General features: G+C 41.5%; 1 long non-coding RNA gene across 1 annotated transcript in view; it reads left to right on the top strand.

Annotated features, from left to right (window-relative positions):
• The first annotated feature begins 1,057 nt into the window (after nucleotides 1–1,057).
• The window catches only part of LOC125961430 (uncharacterized), a 195,714-nt gene continuing 183,268 nt past the window's right edge, over nucleotides 1,058–13,503 (top strand). The window contains exon 1 of the long non-coding RNA XR_007472147.1: nucleotides 1,058–1,106. This is a non-coding gene — a long non-coding RNA (uncharacterized LOC125961430). The remainder of the gene's footprint in view (nucleotides 1,107–13,503) is intronic.

Below are 13,503 nucleotides of genomic sequence, written 5' to 3'. Positions count from 1 at the left end.
GATATAACAATTGTAAATATTTATGCACCCAACATAGGAGCACCTCAGTACATAAGGCAAATGCTAACAGCCATAAAAGGGGAAATCAACAGTAACACAATAATAGTAGGGGACATTAACACCCCACTTTCACCAATGGACAGATCATCCAAAATGAAAATAAATAAGGAAACACAAGCTTTAAATGATACATTAAACAAGATGGACTTAATTGATATTTAAAGGACATTCCATCCAAAAACAACAGAATACACTTTCTTCTCAAGTGCTCATGGAACATTCTCCAGGATATATCATATCTTGGGTCACAAATCAAGCCTTGGTAAATTTAAGAAAATTGAAATCATATCAAGTATCTTTTCCGACCACTACGCTATGAGACTAGTTATCAGTTACAGGAAAAAGTCTGTAAAAAACACAAACACATGGAGGCTAAACAATACACTACTAAATAACCAAGAGATCACTGAAGAAATCAAAGAGGAAATCAAGAAATTCCTAGAAACAAGTGACAATAAAACACAATGACCTGAAACCTATGGAATGCAGCAAAAGCAGTTCTAAGAGGGAAGATTATAGCAATAAAATCCTACATCAAGAAACAAGAAACATCTCAAATAAACAACCTAACCTTACACCTAAAGCGATTAGAGAAAGAAGAACAAAAAAACCCCAAAGTTAGCACAGGGAAATAAATCATAAAGATCAGATCAGAAATAAATGAAAAAGAAATGAAGGAAACGATAGCAAAGATCAATAAAGCTAAAAGCTGTTTCTTTGAGAAGATAAACAAAATTAATAAACCATTAGCCAGACTCATCAAGAAAAAAGAGAAGACTCCAATCAATAGAATTAGAAATGAAAATGGAGAAGCAACAGCTGACACTGCAGAAATACAAAGGATCATGAGAGATTACTACAAGTAATATATGCCAATAAAATGGACAACCTGGAAAAAATGGACAAATTCTTAGAAAAGCACAACCTTCCGAGACTGAACCAGGAGGTAGGAGAAAATATAAACAGACCAATTACAAGCACTGAAATTGAAAATGTGATTAAAAATCTTCCAACAAACAAAAGTCCAGGACCAGATGGCTTCACAGGTGAATTCTATCAAACATTTAGGGAAGAGCTAACACTTATCCTTCTCAAACTCCTCCGAAGTATAGCAGAGGGAGGAACACTCCCAAACTCATCCTACGAGGCCACCATCACCCTGATACCAAAACCAGACAAAGATGTCACAAAAAAATAAAACTACAGGCCAATATCACTGATGAACATAGGTGCAAAAAATCTCAACAAAATACTAGCAAACAGAATCCAATAACACATTAAAAGGATCATACACCATGATCAAGTGGGGTTTATCCCAGGGTTGCAGGGATTCTTCAAGATATGCAGATCAGTCAATGTGATACACCATATTAACGAATTGAAGGAGAAAAACCATGTGATCATCTCAATACATGAAGAAAAACTTCTGACAAAATTCAACACTGATTTATGATAAAAACCTTCCAGAAAGTAAGCATAGAGAGAACTTACCTCAATATAATAAAGACTATTTATGACATACCCACAGCCAACATCTTCCTCAATGGTGAAAAACTGAAACCATTTCCACTAAGATCAGGAACAAGACAAGGTTGCCCACTCTCACCACTATTATTCAACATAGTTTTGGAAGTTTTAGCCACAGCAATCAGAGAAGAAAAAGAAATAAAAGGAATCCAAATCGGAAAAGAAGAAGTAAAACTGTCACTGTTTGCAGATGACATGATACTATACATAGAGAATCCTAAGGATGCTACCAGAAAACTGCTAGAGCTAATCAATGAATTTGTTAAAGTAGCAGGATACAGAATTAATGCACAGAAATCTCTGGCATTCCTATACACTAATGATGATAAATCTGAAAGAGAAATTAAGGAAACACTCCCGTTTACCATTGCAACAAAAAGAATAAAATACCTAGGAATAAACACAAATGCATAAAAAACCTAGGAATAAACACAAAATGCCTGTATGCAGAAAACTATAAGACACTGATGAAAGAAACTCAAGATGTTACAAACAGAGAGATATACCATGTTCTTGGATTGGAAGAATCAACATTTTGAAAATGACTATACTACCCAAAGCAATCTACAGATTCAATGCAATTCCTATCAAACTACCAGTGGCCTTTTTCACAGAACTAGAGCAAAACATTTCACATTTTGTATGGAAACACAAAAGACCCCAAATAGTCAAAGCAATCTTGAGAAAGAAAAACAGAGCTGGAGGAATCAGGCTCCCTGACTTCAGATTATACTACAAAGCTACAGTAATCAAGACAGTATGGTACTGGTACAAAAACAGAAATGTAGATCAATGGAACAGTATAGAAAGCCCAGAGATAAACCCATGCACATATGGTCACCTTATTTCTGATAAAGGCAGCAAGAACATACAATGGAGAAAAGACAGCCTCTTCAATAAGTGGTGCTGGGAAAACTGGACAGCTACATGTAAAAGAATGAAATTAGAACACTCCCTTACACCATACACAAAAATAAACTCAAAATGGATTAAAGACCTAAATGTAAGGCCAGACACTATAAAACTCTTAGAGGAAAACACAGGCAGAATGCTCTATGACATCAATCACAGCAAGATTCTTTTTGACCCACCTCCTAGAGAAATGGAAGTAAAAACAAAAATAAACGAATGGGACCTAATGAAACTTAAAAGCTTTTGCACAGCAAAGGAAACCATAAACAAGACGAAAAGACAACCCTCAGAATGGGAGAAAATATTTGCCAATGAAGCAACTGACAAAGGATTAATCTCCAAAATTTACAAGCAGCTCATGCAGCTCAATATCAAAAAACAAACAACCCAATGCAAAAATGGGCAGAAGACCTAAATAGACATTTCTGCAAAGAAGATATACAGATTGCCAACAAACACATGAAAGGATGCTCAACATGACCAATGATTAGAGAAATGCAAATCAAAACTACAATGAGGTATCACCTCACACCAGTCAGAATAGCCATCATCAAAAAAATCTACAAACAATAAATGCTGGAGAGGGTGTGGAGAAAAGGGAACCCTCTTGCACTGTGGGTGGGAATGTAAATTGATGCAGCCACTATGGAGAACAGTATGGAGGTTCCTTAACTACCATACAACCCAGCAATCCCACTACTGGGCATATACCCTGAGAAAACCATAATTCAAAAAGAGTCATGTACCACAATGTTCACTGCAGCTCTATTTACAGTAGCCAGGACATGGAAGCAACCTAAGTGTCCATCCACAGATGAATGGATAAAGAAGATGTGGCACATATATACAATGGAATATTACTCAGCCATAAAAAGAAACAAAATTGAGTAATTTGTAGTGAGGTGGATGGGCCTAGAGTCTGTCATACAGAGTGAAGTAAGTCAGAAAGAGAAAAGCAAATACTGTATGCTAACACATGTATATGGAATCTAAAAAAAAAGGTTCTGAAGAACCTAGGGGCAGGACAGGAATAAGGACGCAGACATAAAGAATGGACTTGAGGACACGGGGAGGGGAAAGGGCAAGCTGGGATGAAGTGAGAGAGTGGCACGGACATATATACACTACCATATGTAAAATAGCTAGTGGGAAGCAGCCACATAGCACAGGGAGATCAGCTCAGTGCTTTGTGACCTAGAGGGGTGGGATAGGGAGGGTGGGAGGGAGACGCAAGAGGGAGGAGATATGGAACATATGTATATGTATATGTATAGCTGAGTCACTTTGTTATAAAGCAGAAACTAACACACCATTGTAAAGCAATCATACTCCAATAAAGATGTTTAAAAAGAAAAAAAGCTTTTGAGTGAACACTTTGGGAATAATTTTTTAAAAAATACTATGTACTGGTTGGCTTAAACAACAAACATTTATTTCTCACTGTTCGGAGGCTGGGAAATCCAAGATCAAGGTGCCTGTAGATTCAGTGTCTGGTGAGGACCCGCTTCCTGGTTCACAGAGGCCGTCTTCTCACATAGTGGAAGGGGCAAGGGAGTTCTCTGGGGTCTCTCTTTTATAAGAGACTGATCCCTAATCACCTCCCAAAGGCCCCCCCTCCAAATACCATCACATCGGGGATTAGATTTCAGCATATGAATTCTGGGGGGTCATGTACCTTCAGGCCAGCACCCCACGAGGGAGGTAACCATCCTGGAGACTACCCTTTGCTCCATATGTTAGATCTTTTCACTCCATGCGGTGGGGTGAGAATATGCATGACACCCAGCCCTTGTGAGTCCTGGGAGTTATTCCCACTGCTTCCAGAGGTTCTTTCCCAGCCTGGTTCGTTTTCTTACACACGTGAACAGAGCAGTGTTCAGCCAGAGACACAAGAACAGCCCTCTGCTGATCTCTGGCTCTCTCTCTCTTTGTTTTCTCCTCTCCAGGAAACTTCCATGCAAATCCTAGTCTCCGGCCCTCCAGCCCAGACTCCACACTCGGCCTACTCAATTCCACAAGGCCACCAGAGTTGTCTTTGCTCCCCTCCATAGATTTATAACCAGTGAACCTCTCCAGGCAGTGAGGTGGGGTATTCCTAGGGTTCACTTCATTTGTTTCCCTTCTTGTGGGAATCACCGTCCTGTGCTGTCTCTTGTTCAGTTTCTGAAAACTCTGGGTTCATGCATTTTATCTGCCTTCCTCAGCTGGATCAGAGCTCTGATCTCTCTTTTTCCCTCATGGCTGGAAGTAGGAGTCTCCCTCCTCTTATTTTTAAAACTTGATTCAGAGTTGCCTTTTCCAGAAAGATTCCCCCAGAGATTCATGTTGATTCTCTGACTTCTGGGTGATTACCTATGAGATCCCCACCCCTGAGTCCAGTTGCCAATTGAAATAATCTTCTTTATTTCTAGATGCACAAACTCACCTCCAAGTCACAACCAGTCTGTAAGACAAGTGTGATCATTGTGCTTTTTATGGTCAGTTAACTAAGACCCAGAGGGCTTAAATTATTTGCCCATGGTAACAGAGCAGTGGTAAAGACAGAACTCAGACCCACATCCTTTGACTTTTCATGACCCATATTGAAATAAATTCCCTAAAGAATAAAGGGTTAGGGCTTCTCTGGTGGCGCAGTGGTTGAGAGTCCGCCTGCCGATGCAGGGGACACGGGTTCGTCCCCCGGTCTGGGAAGATCCCACATGCCACGGAGCGGCTGGGCCCGTGAGCCATGGCCGCTGAGCCTGCGTGTCCGGAGCCTGTGCTCCGCAACAGGAGAGGCCACAACAGTGAGAGGCCTGCGTACCAAAAAAGAAAAAAAAAGAATAAAGGGTTAGATGGAAAAAATGAGAAAATAAAAAACTAGAAGAAAATATACATGGCTATTTATTTTACCTCTAGAGGTAAACAAAGGTAATGAGTAAAAGACAGACTGTTTGGTTGTAGGACTGTACCAGAGCCAAAGCAGACTTGCGGACTTAGGCATTTACTTTGCTCCTCATTTTACCTCATTAATACTGTTATTATACTGCGATAAATATATATTTATATAAACTTTCCCTCCCTCTCCCATCTTGAATGTTTTCTTTAAGATAGAATTTTCAGAACCAGAATTTAGGAATAATGTTTATGTGTAACCTTAATATTCTTTACAGATATTTCTGAAAAGTTGGAACCAATCAATATCCTCGCCAGTGTATATGAGGATGCAGATGGCATTAGATGTTTACTAAAATTTGGATCATCATTTTTGTCTCTGCTGATTTTGCCAATTTGCAAAAAAAATGGCCTTCTACTTTGTGGTACATTTTTTTCCCCCATTTCTGGCATGGCTGTACATTGTTTTAAAATCATATTAGGGATTTATTTATATTTTTTGTTTTATGGGAGAATCTAAGTGTTTTAAAAAAGTTTTTTTTTATCTGATCTGTAGAAGATAATTACATAGCAAGGACATTGTCATATTTGTTGTAAAAATATTAAGAATAGGGATTCCCTGGTGGTGCAGTGGTTGGGGGGGGTCCGCCTGCCGATGCAGGGGACACAGGTTCGTGCCCCGGTCTGGGAAGATCCCACATGCTGCGGAGCGGCTGGGCCCATGAGCCATGGCTGCTGGGCCTGTGCGTCCAGAGCCTGTGCTCCGCAACGGGAGAGGCCACACAGCGGTGGGAGGCCCGCGTACCACAAAAAAAAAAAAAAAAAAAAAAAAAAAAATTAAGAATAAATTTATTTAACTAAAACTTTCATGTAAGAAATGGAGATTGCCTTCGAGAAGCCTTGATATTGAAATAGCAGGTTAGAAGAAACAAAGTCTGTACCTGCCTGAAATAAACATCTCTGCTGTCCGTTTACTCTATCTGCCTAATTTTCCAGATTTTATCTTGTATGTCTCTGGCTTTCTCCCCACCCCATCCATACCCTCCATCTTTGAGCTGCAACTCCTCCTGTAAGTGGGATTTGAAGTATAAACACATGGTAATCGCCTTTGATCCCATCTTCATCTCTCTCTCCTCCCCCTCTAGACTCTTCTTACGCAGTAAGTCACGGGACGGGCCTGTGAACCATCTGCCATTAGAGAGAGAGGAGCTGAAAAGAAATCCTGTGTAGATTAGAGGCTGTCTCCTTCTGTCTCTTAAACAAGCACAACTTGGATTCGAACTGCAATATGAACAAGAGAGGTAAGCTCAGTGTCCGGGCCATTTAATGTACATACAATTAGCATTGCGTGGTTGAAGAATTCCTCCAAGGGACAAGGATGAGCATCTGTCCATGAATATCTCAGTGGAATCTTTTATATGGAATCTCCAGAGAGGAAGAGCAGATCATACCATTAAGCAAGTCAGAAAGGTAAAGACAGTGACGTAAAATATTTGTAGAAAATCTGTTTTACATGGCCATATCCTTGCCAGGTGAAAAAGCCACCCACTCATTCATTCATTTATTCATTCAACATGCACACACAGCATGTCCAGTGCAGGGAGTGGCAGGTATGTGCAAGAGTGGATCCAAGTCATGGTTCCTATGAAAGCTCACAGTTTAACGGAGGAGACCAGACAAGTAAATAAATAATGGTCCACTATAACTGTAATGATGACCTTTGCAAGTGACATAGCTTGACTAGAATCCTAGCCTGGGAAACTCACTAACTGTGTAACCTTGGGCTTAAATTTTCTGAGGCTTTAATCCATCATTTGTAATATATGGATAACAATATCACTAAGCTGTTTCTATCTGGGTTAAACACATAATAACAACTTCAGGGACTATATTCAAGAGGCATTTAATAGGTGATCAAAAACAAAGGTATGTCCAAAGTAAAACGATAATTCAGAAAAGCTGCTCAACAAGAAAAGTCATCCCAAAGATATTTGAACTGGAATTTGAGGGAAATGTAGGAGTTTGCTAAGTAGATAAGGCAGAGAGGCAGTTGCAGACAGAGAGATGAGCACACATACTATCTGAGCAGCATGAAATCACAACCATTTTGGGTCAATATTCGAAAGAAGGCACGTGGTAAAGGTGGGATGTCAGCAGGGGAGTGTGGCAGATTAGTTGTCATGAGGTTTCACATAGGGTCATGGTCCATGAAATAGCCCTTTAGGCTGAGCAAGCCTAGGAACTTGCTTTTTATCAGTGTACTGTGATAGGTTTAGATCTTCAGAGAAACTCACATTAGTCCAACTTCTGATAGACTGATATATAACCAGAAAGCCTGTGTATCTTTCCATTGAGAAATCTAACTAATAGTAAGGATTGGGTGCTTACATCAGCACATCAGCACACAGAGCACAGAAGGTGGCTTCTCAGCTAAGACAGCCTGAGGCACACTTCTCCCTAATAAGCAGTCCACGGGGCACTAGTGTTCTCTCTCTCCTGGATAAGGATGTCACCAAGGCCAAAAGATGCCTCCCTGAATCTTTGCCATGCTGACAAATGACTGCCCCTTATGGTTGAAAAGAGAATCCAAATTTCTTGAGATTGTCAACCCATTCATTTAGATCATGGTTATGTCTTGCTTCCATCCGGAAGACAGTACCCTGCAGATGACCCTGTGTGTCTTTGCTCTAAGCCTTCAGCTAGCTTGTTCATCACTGTATCTACACTTCCTGGAAGAGCATCTGTCTGCATTAGCACTCAGCAAATATTGCTTAACAAATGAACAAGTTATTGGGTTCACTTTATTCCAATTTTATACCTAAACTTTCAGAATGCTATCTTTCGGTCACTCTTGGCCTTTTTCCTCCATGTACCTCCTACAACCTTGTGGACCTAGAATTTAGAGAATATGGCAGGGGGAGCTGATGGAAGACTTTAGGGGAGAAGGTTAGGGTCTACAGAGTCTTGTATTTCAAGCCAAGGAATGATAATCAGAGGCCTAAGTTTATTGTACCTTCCTGTTCTTCACAGAAACAACTACCTTTTATCCTGTGTTCAGTAATTCTAGCTTCTCTAACAGATAAGCCCTGAATTGCAGAGTTTTAACACTATTAAGTTGGATTTTTACTCACTCCTGGTCCAGGGTGGGTGTTTGGTGGGTGTCTTCTATGCAGTGATTCAGGGATCCAAGCTCTTTCTATCTATGCTCTGCCAGCCTTGAGAGCAGTAGTTGTTTACATATAGTTCCCCGTCCAGCGGCATCAACATCACGGGGAACATGTAAGAAATGCTAATTCCTGGGTCCTGAATCAGAAACTCTGGGGATGGGGCCCAGCCATCTGTGTGTTAACAAGTCCTCCAGGTGAGCTTTATAAACATTAACAATTTAGAACCATATTGCTAAAGGAGGGCGGTGTAATTTTGGTAACTTGAATTGGAATTTGTTCCAAAGAGATAATGTTGCTATGAGAAATTAGATACAGTAGGAATGGTAATTGTACCACTGTTCAATAAATTTTTTTTGAGTTCTAATTGTGTGCCACACCCCGTGGTAGGCACTGTAGATACACTGATGATCAAGATGGTGATCTATTACTGCTCTACTTCAGATATTTTGGATCAAATATGCTTCTATTGGCTTATCTATTGGCTTATTAGATTGGTACCCAATTAATAGATGGTCAGGCAATTAATAGATGTTTATCAAAAGAAAATGAATGATGAGTGAATCATTTTGTCCTCTTGGGATCCTGATTTCTAACCCTGGAAAAGAAGGAATTGGACTTCCAAATTAATCCCTTGGGCCCCTTCCAGATGTACTTTAGTAAAATACAGCTCTAATATTTGGAGGGAAACCTCCCTGGTGGGTAGCCTTCTTGGCTCTTTCTGCTGCCTATGGTCACAGAAAATGTTTAAAAGAATATTCTGGAGCAAAGCCCCAATCCACAAATAGAGAGGGGATTTCTTAGGTTAGGGTAATAATGATAACGATTATGGTAATAATAACCAAAGTTAACAATTAGTGGTCACTGCCTAAGAGGCAGGCATTTTACACGCGTTATTTTACAGAATCCTCACAACCTTTGAGGTAGTTACTATCATTTATCCATAGTAGAGATAAAGATACCAAGATTGAGAAGTTCAACAAATTGACCAAAGTCACACTTTTAGTAAGTGGGAAGATGGGGATTCCAGCTCAGGCTTTGTGTGTTTCTAAAGCCTGGGTGCTTAACTTCTAGCTTAAACTGTGAAACCGACTTTAAGCTTATGACAATAGAAGTAAACCCTTAGGCTGTGGCTGGGAAGGAACTGGATTAGAGGGGAAAGAAAGTACTTAAAGCTTCTGTAGCATATTGATAGCAGATGCGCGGGGGAGTGAGACAGAGGCCCTTTGCGAAAGATTCGCAAGAAGGAAAGAGCTTCTATAATCAGACAGAGCAAGTCCCGGGCATTTACATGCCTGGGTCCTGGCAGAGGTCCCACCTACAGACTGCAAGCCTTTGGACAAATCAATTAACCCTCATGAGCTTTACAAGCATGTGGCCTATGAAAGGATGGTGATACCTTTAATGACTGTCTTGCATGGCCATTATGAGGGTCCGGTGAAAAAAAAACAGCACATATAAAAATGGTACCCATGGAAGTCGTTCTTAGAAAGTAGAGCTTTGTTATAGACCTTAACACAAAGCCATGGACATTGTCAGGGTGGATTGGAAGAGGAGATCCCTGAGTTGGGCTTGAAAATTTGTACAAATTCCACAGACAGATGAGAAAAGGACAGTCGCTGCAGAGAGAGACTAACTTGTGCAGAACCGTGGAGGCATATAGCAACACGGTGTGTCTGGCAAATAGTAATTGACTTGCTTGAGTGGGAGTGTGAGATGTGGCTTGGGGATGAGCAGAAGACAAGCAGAGAGAGAGACAAGGCCCAGGGATGCTTCTGATATTTTCCTGAAGAATGAAACATCAGCGTACTTATATGGAAATGAAAACAAAAATATTGCTGAAGCATAAGTGAGAAAGTGTTTTGTGCAAATCCTCTGCAAGCTCCAGGGCACCCGTCCAAACATTAGTTATTGCTTTTGCTACCCGTGTTGTCAAGTTACAGCAAGCCGGGCCTTGCCATCCTTAAAAGACTGCGTGTGCATCATTTCAAATGGTCACAGGAGATGCTAAAAGGAAAAGAAAAAAAAGCATCTAAGGGGAGGAGGGAAACCGTCTCAATCCAAACTGGGGATGATTTATTGCCATGAGTAATCAATAGTAGTAGGTCCACATCAATTTTATATCTAATTTAAAAATTCGAGGTCTCAATGTGCTCATTAAAGAATATAATGGATTTACATATTTTAATTATGTTTTATGGATTGTGAACATAATGTAATTAAGAGACTTTTCAGGAGGCATGATGAATGAACAGGGTGGCCCAGCATATGGCGGGAGACACCACACCAAGTGAAGTCGGGTGAGAGGAGCCCAGCCCATGGCTGAAGGCCCAGGTCAGAGCATCCGGACGACATTCACGGTGATGGGAGCCTAATGATGCTGCCTCTTCAGCCTCTCTCACGTCTGCCCTTTCTCACCTTCTCCTGCGCTGCTGCCTGAGTTTACAAATCCATTAGCTCTTTTATTTTTCAATATGGTTAAAAAAAAAAAACCCACATAACATAGAACCCACCATCTCAACCATTTTAAAATTTACAGTTGGTAGCGTTAAGTATATTCACATTGTTGCACCACAGATCTGAATTTTTTTCATCTTGCAAAACTGAAACCCTATACCCATTAAACAACAAACCCTCATTCACCCAGCCCCCCAGCCCCTGGCACCCACCATGTGACTTTCTGTGTCTATGAACTGACCACTCTAGGTGACTCACCTAAGTGAAATTATTCAGTATTTGTCTTTTTTTGGTGTGACTGGTTTATTTCACTCAGCATCGTGTCCTCAAGCTTCACCCATGTTGTAGCAGGTGACAGGATTTCCTTCTCTTTTAAGGCTGAATGATATTCATTGTATGTATATGCCACATTTTCTTTATCCATTCATCCTTTTTTTTTTTTGGCCACACCCCACGGAGGCCTGCGGGATCTTAGTTCCCCGAACAGAGATCAGACCCGTGCCCCCTGCACTGGAAGAGTGGAGTCTTAACCACTGGACCCCCAGGGAAGTCGCTATCCATTCATCCTTTGATGGACATTTGATAGCCCTGTTTTCTCTGCGCGGTTATTATGACTGTCAGTCTGCACCCAGCCTCAGTCTCAGGATTCTTTAGACTCACATCAGCCCACAGTGGGCCTTTTCTTGGATAACCAGGCCACTCCCCTGTTTAAAATCTGTTGATCCCTGGACGGTTGTCACTCCTTAGTGTGATTTATGCTGCTGTCACCACCTGGCCCCTTTGCCTTGCAGTTCTGGCCCCCATTCAGCCATGCAGTCCACCTGTCCAGGCCACCTCTACCCAACGTTCACCATTTTCAACCACATTTGCACTTTCACACATCCAGTGTCTGTGCCTGGAATGTCCGAGTCCACTACTTGTCAGGCCCTTCTGGATCCACCATCCTCTAGGCCATCTCCTATCAAACAAAGAAGAGTCTAGGACGGGTTGGTCAACCACGGCCAGTGGGCCAGTCTGGCCCTCTGCCTGTGTTTATAAAGTTTTATTGGGACACAACCATGCCTATTGTTTATGTATTGTCTGTGGCTGCTTTGCCACTACAATTCAAAGCTCTTTAAAGAAAACATTTGCCGACCCCTGCTCCAGGCCATCTTTTACATTCAAATCCATCTTTGCTGCTTCCTAGCTATGATTTTGGGTAAGTCAACATTTCTGAAAGTGGATAATGATGATGATAATTTATAGCTTTGATTATTATTATTATTGTTACCACTTTCCAGCTTTATTGTGAAGACTGAGCTAATACCTATAAAGCCCTTGACACACAGTTGCCAGGATGGCTGTTAAGGCAACAAGGTCGTCTGTTTTAGCTTCTAAAACAGACACAGCACGATCCCAAGCAGTGGCTGCAGCCCAGACTTCTCTTGCCTCGAAGGCAGCGAGGCATGTAAAAAATTAGGGTCCAGATTCTCCATCACACCTATTTTTAATGTGAACTTGGAAACTCCGATTTTCTCATCTGCCAAATGAGGAAAATAATACCCAGCCTTCAGGTTTATCGTGGGGATTCAAAGCAGCAAGGATTTGAATTGTGATTTATGGATGAAAAGCCTACTGCACACGGCAGCAGGAAGCAGATGCTCAGAAGAGCGTAGTTTCTTTCTTCTTCTTCCAGTCTGCCTTCTAATCGCTTGCTTTGTTCAGTTATCTTTACAACACCCTTCTGCCTATGGAATGAACTGTGAACGGGCTCTTGGGCTGATGCTGCTGGGAGTACTCCCTCCACGTCTCCGTGTGCTCGTGTGTCTCACTGTTCCTTCTCTCGGGGAATCATCTAGAAACTGTCATTTATATTGACCTGCAATCTCACCCCTTTCCCTTCTTCCCAATTACTTTTGGCCTCTAGGGGGAGCTCAAGACTTCATCATTCTTGGTGGCCTGGGTCAAAGGCAGAGTACAGAGCCGGAGTCAACTAACAGATACTCGGTAATTATTTGCTGAATGAAAGGAGAGTTGCATGGGAGGATGGATATCAGAGACGAGGGTAAAGCTTGGCTGCTGAAGGCTTTCTCTCAGTTAAAATTTTACATTTTGGGGATTCTCTCTTCTTTGCTTCATGTTTGGCTCTGAGGGCCCTAATTTGAAAGTGTTCCTCAACTTGGATGGAAGCAAATCCACCCTTTATCCTTCCCCCCATCCCTCATTAGAAATATAGGCACCAACGAAAGTGGGAACCAAAGGCAAAGAACAGCCTGGTAGGTGTGGGTGCTCAGGCCAGCTATTCCAGAACCAGTGCAGAAGCATTCCCAGCCCGGAAACATTTACCCTCATTTTCTTCATCTCAGATCATCCTCAGCATGGGAGGTCTTGAGACCCAGAATTGGAATCTTACAAGAAAGAGACCAAGTTAGCCACTGAGCCTCGGATCCTTGTTCAATTTGGGCGAAAACGCCATGTAACACAGAAACTGTCGCATCCAATTTATCTGATGGCTACGCTGGTGTTTGGG

This window comes from Orcinus orca, chromosome 16 (assembly GCF_937001465.1).
Source record: "Orcinus orca chromosome 16, mOrcOrc1.1, whole genome shotgun sequence".
In the NCBI taxonomy this organism is placed as follows: domain Eukaryota; kingdom Metazoa; phylum Chordata; class Mammalia; order Artiodactyla; family Delphinidae; genus Orcinus; species Orcinus orca.
Note: the sequence above shows the minus strand (reverse complement) of the source record. Positions and strands in the feature narration are given on the sequence as shown.